Source organism: Urtica dioica, chromosome 1 (genome assembly GCF_054948205.1).
Source record: "Urtica dioica subsp. dioica isolate 48M chromosome 1, U.dioica_male_clone48M_v1_H2, whole genome shotgun sequence".
Taxonomy (NCBI): Eukaryota; Viridiplantae; Streptophyta; class Magnoliopsida; order Rosales; family Urticaceae; genus Urtica; species Urtica dioica.
The window spans coordinates 48,637,149-48,648,270 of NC_142756.1; the positions used below are offsets into that span (position 1 = coordinate 48,637,149).

The 11,122-nt window shown below is 38.5% G+C and overlaps 1 long non-coding RNA gene across 1 annotated transcript; it reads left to right on the forward strand.

The window, feature by feature from the left end:
* The first annotated feature begins 8,529 nt into the window (after positions 1–8,529).
* LOC149407997 (uncharacterized) lies at positions 8,530–9,651 on the forward strand. The gene is made up of 2 exons (XR_016301587.1): positions 8,530–8,814; positions 9,230–9,651. It is a non-coding gene; the product is annotated as an uncharacterized LOC149407997 (long non-coding RNA).
* The last annotated feature ends 1,471 nt before the right edge of the window (positions 9,652–11,122 follow it).

An 11,122-nucleotide genomic window follows, 5' to 3' on the forward strand; every position in this document is an offset into this window, starting at 1 on the left:
GGATTAAGAGACTTGTGAGGGACGGTCCACTCCAAGCCTCTGTGATAGGTTCACTACCTACTTGTGAATCTTGCATAGAAGGAAAAATGACTAAGCGACCTTTCTCCGATAAAGGTCGAAGAGCCATTGAGCTGCTAGAACTAGTACATTCTGATGTATGTGGTCCGCTCAGACAATAGGCACGTGGTGGATACGAATACTTCGTCACATTCACCGACGATTACTCGAGATATGGTTTTGTCTATTTGCTCAAACACAAATCCGAGACCTTTAACGTATTTATGGTCTTTAGGGCTTTAGTGGAAAAGCAAACTGGCAAAGTGATCAAAACACTTCGATCTGATCGAGGTGGTGAGTATATGTCTGGAGAGTTCGATGACTTTCTTAAAGAAGAAGGTATCGCTTCTCAGCTTACCGCACCTGGCACAACTCAACAAAACGAAGTGTCAGAGAGAAGAAACCAAACTCTTATGGAGATGGTTAGATCAATGATGAGTTACTCATCACTCCCTCTTTCCTTTTGGGAATATGCCCTTGAAACAGCCGCTTACATTCTGAACCAAGGTCCGTCTAAGACGGTTCCTGGTACTCCTTATGACGATGGACTGGCCGTAAAGTAAATCTTGGCCGCATCAAAATTTGGGGATGCCCCGCACACATGTTAAAGCAAAAGACTAGCAAGTTGGCTAGTAGGTCAGAATTGTGTCTGTTCGTTGGATATCCAAAGGAACCCAAAGGTTTTACTTTCTATAGTCCCGAGGACGATAAGACTTTCGTTAGCACGAATGCTCGTTTCCTTGAGGAGGACTTTATGAAGGATGCAAAACCTAGAAGCAAAATTGTGCTTGAAGAAAAGTTGGGAGAGGAAGCTTCTACCTCATCTGTAAGAACTGTTCTTACCCCAACTGAAACACAACCTAACTCATCAGAACCTCATCAAGTAGTACTTCGACGTAGTGGGAGGGCTACTCAAAATCCTGACATGTACGTGTCCTATGGAGACTCCCTCATAGCCGTCTCTGACATGGATGATCCTGTTTCCTATAGCCAAGTGATGGCTTGTTCTGAATCAAACCTTTGGCTTGACGCCATGAAAGTTGAAATGCACCCGATGTATGTCAACAAATTCTGGAAACTTGTAGACCTTCCTGAAGGGATTAAACCCGTAGGGTGTAAGTGGATATACAAGAAGAAAAGAGGTCCAGATGGGAACGTCGAGACGGTCAAAGCACGACTTGTGGCGAAGGGTTATACCCAACAAGAAGGGATTGACTATGAAGAAACCTTCTCGCCATTCGCGATGCTTAAATCCATCCGCATACTCCTATCCATAGCTGCAGCTCTCGACTATGGGATCTCGTAAATGGATGTCAAGACAGCCTTCCTCAATGGGAATCTTGACGAGCGCATTTACATGGCTCAACCAGACCGTTTCGTGGAAAATGGTCAAGACACCAAGGTTTGTGAGTTACTTAAGTCCATTTATGGACTCAAGCAAGCATCTAGGTCATGGAATATTTGTTGTCAATGGTGCCCACAAGAAGAGTTGTAATCTTTATATTGTACATTTGATGTATTAAAGTCTCATGAAGACTCTTGCTTGTAATTGCTTATTCATTAATAAAAAGTTAAAACATTGATTCATTCTTCCGTGTCTGCTTGAAGCTTTATGATAAAACATTAGTCTTTGGTCCATAAACAAACTTAACAACTTACGAAGAGACAAATGTAGATTTGCATGAACAAACTCTTCGTAGTTTGCCTAAAACGATATATTCGCAATCTAAGGGTCAAAGGACTATTGACCTCAGTATGATTGTTAGAAGAATCTATGATGTTTGGTTATGAGGCATTGAGAGTTGGAGACTCTATAGTTCTTCTAGGTATCTTCCGAAGGTACTGAATAGACCAGTGCACTTCTAGAGACAAGATAAGAACAAACCATTTAACCTCTTATGTCTCGAAGTCACTACGTATGAATTGCATCGTGCTTACCTTAATCCTGAAATGAGACATGCCATTTCACACCTTACGTATTCTCATTTGAGAAAGTCAGAGTTCCGACTCACTATGTGATTCCGAACAAGGCCTATTAGTGAAGTACTAAGTTGTGAGAATGTCATGAGTAACTTTGTTAAGTTCTCATAGATATGGAATTCATGTACAAGATTGCTGAAATGCAATGTATATCACCTCATGCTTTGTTCTTTGAAGTGTGAATAAATGAACTGGCCAGTGTCCAAATTGAGTCCTGACTCTTTTGGATGAAACAATGTGACTTGTTAGGTCCTCGTCAATACATTGTTTCTAACTTATTCACAAGCGACAAAGGAGTTGAGGAAATAACAGCTAGAATGGTAAAATGGTAATTTTGTAAATCTCGACTAGCTGATGATATTCATGAAGGGTAAACACTGATAATATTCTGTGGATCCACTCATTACAATTAGGTTGAATTCTTGAGTAGAAAATAAATTCATTTGAACCGAGAGATTTTCAGTGTCAACTCTTTAGTGGAGTCAGTTGACATTAAGCTAAACTTGGAAAAGGTTTGTGAACTTTTGAGTCCAAGTATTTTAGCTCAAGCTTTGTTCATTTGGATTCATGAGGTTACTGTCATGAATCACATCGAGTAGGAATAGTTAAACTGGAAGCTAAGTCAAAACAAGAACGAAAATTGTCAAAAGGGTATTTTATCTTTTGAGACATAGGATGAAATGAATGTCAATAAATTTTTTGACATGGTCATTTGATGACAAGTAACACTCGGCCAAAATAAGATTAATTGGACCTTGCGGATTAATTCCATTTCATAAGAATTTTATTGAAAATTCTTAATGGGCCTTTCTCATGAACAAATGAAGAAGCTTCTAGAAGCTCCTTCTAGATGAGAAATGGGCGCCCAAATACCCAAGAGAAAGAGAGTTCCTTTTGTGCATTAATGTATGAAGATACTTGCCAAAAGAAAAAGAGGAAACAAATTTCCCATGCTTGTATAGGGAATTTCGGCCAAGGCAACCAAGAGAGAAACAAAAGAGGAAACTAATCCCTTGGGGATTTGCATGAGGTGGGCGCCTATCTTGGATAGGAATGGGCAATAAAAGATTGCTCATAAAGGCTTGGAAAATAAGAGGAAACTACTTCTTTCCAAGGCCAACCCTTCTCCTATAAATAGGACCCTCATTCCTCTCATTCTATTCATTCCACATAAGTTAGAGATTGAGAGCCTCTCTCTCTCTAGACCTTGTGGCCGCCCATTTCCTCTCTCTCTCTCTAGTCAATTTTGTTTTATTGTTTTGGCACCTAGGTCCCCATTTGACCTAGAGTTTAGCTCTGCGACTTCAAGACTCGTTCTTAAGTCGTAGTGTTTAAAAGTGCCCACACACTAATTCGTTTTATTTCGAGTGATTTAGTGATAGAAACTTTCGTGGTTGCTCGAGTTGCCAAGGAAAGAAAGAGAGACGTGCTGCGAGGGAGACGAACGTTATCAACCTTCCGAAGGCTCATCAACGTTCAAGCTTCTAAAGAGGTTAGTAAATTTATTATGCTCATATTAGTTTTTATTTACATGTGCTTGCACTTTGTCTAGGTTAGTAAAAACTATTTTACTTGAAAAGAAAATTTTTAAATTTCCGCCGCTTAACGAAGCGTTAAACTTTTTCTTAAACCCTAGATCAATTCCAACAATATTAGATTCGATGAAACTGTGAAAAGCTTCGGCTTTGAACAGTCAATAGATGAGCCTTGTGTTTACAAGTTAATACACGAAGGCAAAGTTGTGTTTCTAGTATTATATGTCGATGATATATTACTCACAGGTAACGATGTGGGTAAATTATATGAGGTTAAGGTCTGGTTAGCAAAGCAATTCGATATGAAGGATCTAGGAGATGCCGCGTACATTCTGGGGATCCAAATCTTTCGAGATCGGAAAAACCGGACCCTGTCGCTCTCTCAAGCATCTTATATTGATAAGGTGATGGATCGCTTCTCGATGCAAGACTCCAAGAAGGGCCAAACACCCTTTAGGCATGGAGTCTCACTCTCTAAGGACCAGTCTCCCAAGACTGCCTCTGCCGTAGGAACCCTCATGTATGCTATGCTTTGCTCTAGACCTGACATCTGTTTCGCCGTTGGCGTAGTTAGCCGTTTCCAATCCAACCCTGGACCCGAGCACTGTATTGCTGTTAAGCATGTTCTTAAGTATCTTCGAAGAACTAGGAACTTGATGCTTGCATACTCAGGTACTGACCTGACTATGACGGGATATACCGACTCCGATTTTCAAGCGGATAAGGATTCCAAGAAATCCACTTCAGGATTTGTGTTCATCCTTAATGGTGGAGCTGTTGTGTGGAGAAGTATTAAGCAATCTTGCATTACTGACTCCACAATGGAAGCAAAATATGTGGCTGCTTGTGAAGCATTCAAAGAGGCTGTATGGCTTAGAACATTCCTTAAGTATTTGGAAGTTGTTCCAAACGTCGACGAGCCCATGACCCTTTATTGTGATAATAGTGGGGCTGTCGCTAACTCAAAGGAACATCGAAGCCATAAGCGCTCTAAAAATATTGAGAGGAAATACCATTTGATTCGAGAGATCGTGCAGCACGGAGACGTGGAAGTGAAGAAGATCTCAACGGTGGACAACCTAGCAGATCCATTCACAAAGGCCCTAGCGAACAAGGTCTTCGACCAACATCGAGAGGGATTAGGCATGAAGGACTGCACACATCTTCTTTGAGTCAAGTGGGAGTTTGTTGTCAATTGTGCCCACAAGAAGAGTTGTAGTCTTTATTTTGTACATTTGATGTAATAAAGTCTCATGAAGACTCTTGCTTGTAATTGCTCTTTCATTAATCAAAAGTTGAAACATTCATTCATTCCTCCATGTCTGTTTGAAGCTTTATGATAAAACATTAGTCTTTAGTCCATAAACAAACCTAACAACTTACGAAGAGACAAATGTAGATTTGCATGAACAAACTCTTCGTAGTTTGCTTAAAACGATATATTTGCAATCTAAGGGTCAAAGGACTATTGACCTCAGTATGATTGTTAGAAGAATCTATGATGTCTGGTTATGAGGCATTGAGAGTTGGAGACTCTATAGTTCTTCTAGGTATCTTCCGAAGGTACTGAATTGACCAGTGCACTTCTAGAGACAAGATAAGAACAAACCATTTAACCTCTTATGTCTCGAAGTCACTACGTATGAATTGCATCGTGCTTACCTTAATCCTGAAATGAGACATGCCATTTCACACCTTACGTATTCTCATTTGAGAAAGTCAGAGTTTGGACTCACTATGTGATTCCGAACAAGGCGTATTGGTGAAATACGAAGTTGTGAGAATGTCATGAGTAACTTTGTGAAGTTCTCATAGTTATGGAATTCATGTACAAGATTGCTGAAATGCAATGTATATCACCTCATGCTTTGTTCCTTGGAATGTGAATAAATGAACTGGCCAGTGTCCAAATTGAGTCTGGACTCTTTTGGATGAAACAATGTGACTTGTTAGCTCCTCGTCGATACATTGTTTCTAACTTATTCACAAGCTACAAAGGAGTTGAGGAAATAACAGCTAGAAGGGTAAAATGGTAATTTTGTAAATCCCGAGTAGCTGATGATATTCATGAAGGGTAAACACTGATAATATTCTGTGTATCAACTCATTACAATTAGGTTGAATTCTTGAGTAGACAATAAATTCATTTGAACCGAGAGATTTTCACTGTCAACTCTTTAATGGAGTTAGTTGACATTAAGCTAAACTTGGAAAAGGTTTGTGAACTTTTGAGTCCAAGTATTTAGCTCAAGCTTTGTTCATTTGGATCCATGAGGTCACTGTCACGAATCACATCGAGTAGGAATAGTTAAACTAGAAGCTAAGTCAAAACAAGAACGAGACAAGTTTTATGAAAATTGTCAAAAGGGTATTTTTGTCGTTTGAGACATAGGATGAAGTGAATGTCAATAAATTTTTTGACATGATCATTTGATGACATGCATCACTCGGCCAATATTAGTTTTATTGGGCCTTGTGGATTAATTTCATTTCATAAGAATTTCATTGAAAATTCTTAATGGGCCTTTTTCATGTTGTCATGAACAAATGGAAAAGCTTCTAGAAGCCCTTTCTAGAAGAGTTTTGGGCGCCTACTACCCAAGAGAAAGAGAGAATATTTTGTGCATAAATGTATCAAGATACTTGCCAAAAGAAAAATAGGAAACAAATTTGCATGTGGATGCAAAAGGGAATTCGGCCAAGCTAGAGAAAGGAACAAAATAGGAAACAAATCAAGGTTTCTAGAAGGCCTAGTTGGCCGTGTGACTTAAAAGGCTAATAGGCAATATTTGCTCATGAATATGTGATATTCTATAGAAGAGGAAACTACCTTATTGAAGGTGAGATCTCTCCTATAAATAGGAGCCTTATTCTTCACATTTCATTCATCCAAGTTTTAGAGATTTGAGAGACTCTTTCTCTAGAACATTGGCCGACTCCCCTCTCTCTCTCTCTAGTAAATTTCGTTTTTGGTTTTGGCACCTAGGTCCTCATTTGACCTAGTGTTTTAGCTCTTCGACTTCAAGACTTGTTCTTAAGCCGTAGTGTTTAAAAGTGCCCACACACTAATTCCTTTTCTCTCGAGTGATTTAGTGATAGAAACTTTCGTGGTTGCTCGAGTTGCCGAGGAAGGAAGAGAGACGTGCTGCGAGGGGAGACGAACGTTGCAACCTTTTCCAAAACATTCTCAATGTTCAAGCTTCTAAAAGGCTAGTAATCTTTAATGCTCATATTAGTTTTTATTTACATGTGCTTGCTCTTTGTCTAGGTTAGTAAAAACGTTTTACTAGCAGTTAAAAGAAAATTTTTAAAATTCCGCCGCTTACCGAAGCGTTAAACTTTTTCTTAAACCCTAGATCAATTCCAACACACTTGAGAGAGGCTAGTGAATAATTTTGATAGAGTGAGATTAGTATCCATAGGAGTAGACTTTGTTGTTCAAACCCGAAACCCCCGACCTAGTTAATTCCGGTGAAATCGTGATCCCTACTTTCTCTTATATGAAAAACTCGTGTTTAATTATTTGCTTTGGTTTATTTAGTTTTGTTAATCATCTTAAAATCCTGTCACCGTTTCTTGAAATCAATTCGCAACAAGTTAGAGTAAATCGTTATAAATTGCTAGTCTTCGAGTGATCGATACTCGCACATTGAGTACACTTGCGTGTGTGATTTATTTCGCAACAAGTTTATGAATTTTCGAATTTTACAGTGTCCATGAGGCCCAACTTAAAATTCAATTAATTAAATAGTTGTTCTAACAATAAATAATTAATTCCACAATAAATATTTAATTCGGCAAATAGACAAATTTCCGAATGAATGCTGCTAAGACAATTTACAGCTGTGAGATTGTGAACTATAAATCTTATTATTACTCGAGAGTTCTTATTAATTTTTATCAGAGTCGACTTGGGGACTATGGACCTAGTAACATAAGCTCCTAAAAATCTGATTAAAATAGATTAAAAAGTCATTTCTCTTATTTAATTGAATCGTCACTCTTGGTGACACTCCACAAAATGAGCCAAGACCACACTCTTCTTATTACTATAATTATATTTTACTCATTGTAAGAGTGCCCATTGATATAGTCAGTTCATGAGCTTAATCCTCCAAGTTTAACTCGTACCGAGAAAGGTCAATTATTCCGTTATACCTTTCTTGATACATATGAGCCCTAAGCATCGTTGCTTCCCAGCGAAAGATTCTTTTGTACGTAGTAAGTAAAGTATGCATAGTCAATCGGTTTTGGAATTAACCCTTAGGTGAGTGAACATTGACCTTCTTTCAGGAAGGCTGGATTCCGTATCTGTGAATCACTTTCCACTTAGATCATATCCCGAATTCTCAAGACATAGGTGTTCTGGCATCTTCAAGTAGCCATTAATAAATGAGTTAAAGAACCCGGTAATACAACCCATAAGTCCATGACCCATTCAGGATTTAGCCTAAGTCTCACTGTGACCATCATAGCGACCTCGGTTAGTCTGTCGTAACGGTACTCATATCAACAAGTTATGATACTTAAACGACACATCAACAACTAAAGTCTGTCCAGGTCGTACAATTACAAAAAATGTAGAATGCTCCCACCATGTGATCAACCTTCATTTGTATTTCACATATATGATTTTAGATACAGTGTAACGTCTCGAAATTTAAAAGATAATATATTGCAAATTAGAGTTTTGAGTGGACGCGATGCAGTGTTTAACGGGAATAAAATCTCATTAAGAGTCTATGGATAGAAAATTATATAATTAATTTTCTAAAGTTTATTTTCATTGATTCAAAATTTAAGTATTAAGTATTGAGATTATAGGATTAATTTGCAACATTTAAAGAAAGGAAAATATATGCTTTTGTGGAGGAAATTAAAAGTTGTAGAAAATGGAAGGATCTAGTAGCAATTTTGGAAGAATTTCTTCAGCCTCATCCATAAGAGAACCGACTCTTCTCTTCTTCCTTATCCTCTTGGACATGTGAAACACTGAAGCAAAAAAAGGAAAAAAATACAGAGGAAGAAGAAAGAAAAACCAAGAGAAAGAAAAGAAGAGAGAGAGAGAGAGAGAGAGAGAGAGAGAGAGAGAGAGAGAGAGAGAGTCTGAGCACGAGGGAGAGAGAAAGACAGATGTGAGGGTTCGAGGAATAACCACAACGCCGAGGAGAACCCGCGGTGGCTCGCCGAGGTTTCGCACGAGGGCCGGTTGGGATACGAGCTTCGTCGGAGTAAATTCACGGTAATAATCTCTGTTTTCTTTACCCCTCAACCTTGGATTTCGAATTTTGAGGCTCGAATTTTGGTTCCAATTATGAAATCAATATGAGTTGATTTCTAGGGTTTGATTGAGAAATTTGGGGTTTTGATTCTGGACGTGTTTGAATGTTCTTGAATTAATTTTATGCCCGGATTTGTGATTACTATGGATTTTTGGAGGAAATTGCTTTGGATTCTCGGATTTTTGACAAGTTGATATTAAATTTTGGTCTTGGCCGTGTATATGGGTGTTGGCCATGTGATGTTGGATTTGAATTCTGATTTTTGAGTTGTTGATGACTCGAGACTGAATTACTATGGATTATTGGTAGATTGAGTTTGAATTTCAAATTTGTCCGAGAATTTTGATTTGATGAATTGTTTGGTCTTCGTTTGAGTTTTGTTATCGAGGGTCTAGGGTCGTCTTAGGCGGGCTACGCAGAGCCCACAATGGCTGGTCGGGACGGCGAGGACGCTGTCCGAGGAATGACGGAGCTGCCGCACGAGCATCGACGTGGTAAGGCTAGACAAGACCGAGAGAACATCGGGTGGATAACGGCGTTTCGGTATTGGCTCGGAGACTCGCAAAGTGTTCGTTTAGGTTTTAGCGAGTTATTTTATTTTTGTTTTGTAATTATGAAATTTAAAGTTATTTATACGAATCGTTTCGAGTTTGTATGTTAGTAAGCTTTATTTTTAAGTCGGTTTCGATGTAGGTTGTAAAGAGAAAAAAATGGATTATTCGTTTTTATTATTAAGCTCGTTTAAGGATTATAAGAGTTCAGACTCGATTTTGATTTAATATTGGATTTCTCGATTACTCGAGCTTAGTAATAATAAGATTCGATATTTCCTTTGGAATTCGGAAAAGAAAAGAACGAGGCTTGCTTAATAGAGTTACTTCTTGGGTTCTTGAGTTGCTCATAGATTTTCCGTTCGAGTTTACATGTTCTCGTATCGTTTGGATTTTATTCCGAGAACTTGGATTCCTTATAGTTGGATATGTCTTTGGGTCGTACGATTTTTTAAATCGTACGTTTGAGTTTGATTATCGTGAATTACTCGTAGAATTTTGATTCAGAATCGGTTTGATTTATCGTGATGAGACTCGAGACTGAAAGTCATTTAAAGGGTTCACGGTGTAAGTGAACGTCTGGATTCTCGGTTTTAGTGAACGTTCAGGTTCACGGTGTTGGGAATATTGCCTACTTGAAGATAATGAATAAATGATTACTAAATTCGATAATAAGATTACTTTATTAGCATTATATGATTAGTGGGTTGAGTTCTAAACAATTAGAATCAATAACAACTATCTTCCATAGCCTCCGTATTAAACTGAGTCACGTGCTGGGCACCTGAGTTCGGGCGGTGAGCTAAAACGAGGTCGATGACTGATATACGCCTGGAAAGCTATATCTAAAGTCATATATGTGGAACACATAGGTGAAGGCTGATCACTATGTGGGAGCATTCTACACTTGTGGTAAGTGTACGACTTGGATAGGTCTTGGTTGTAGATGTGTCGTTTATGGACCGTTACGACACACTAACCGAGGCCGCTATGATGGTCACAGTGAGACTTGATCTGAATCCTGAAGTTATCATGGACACTGGGTCATGTTACTAAGATCTTTGACTCATTCGCTAAAAGGCTATCCATGCTAATCACAGCTTATGTCTTGGGAGTCTCTCAGAGCATGATTCGAGTGGGAAGTGATTTACAGATACGGAATCCAGCCTTCTTGAAAGAATGTTAATGTTCACTCACCTAAGGGTTGATTCCAGAACCATAGATTGCTAGCACTTTTGAAGTAAGTAACGTTCGAAAGAATCTTTCGCTGGGGAAGCAACAATGCTTAGGGCTGATATGTATCAAGGGAAGTATAACAGAATAAATTGACTTCTCTCGATACGGGTTGAACCTGGAGGATCTTGATCACGAACTGACTATATCAGTGGACACTCGTCACGATGAGTAAATATAATTCTAGTATAAAGGAGAGTTAAGTCTTGGCTTACAAAGTGGAGTATTTGACCAAGATTAGACAAATCGATGGAAACAGAGAAAGGATTATTTCGTCTTTTTCATCGGATTTGTTAAGCTTCTATTACTAGGTCCATAATCCCCGATTCGGCTCTGATAAAGGCGGATAAGAACTTTCGTATAATAACGTTTATCATTATTAATCTCACTTGCTGTAATTGTGATTGACAACATTAATTTTGGAAAACGGGTATTCGCAGAATTAAATAAATATTTATGGTAGAATTGTTTATTTATTGTTTGA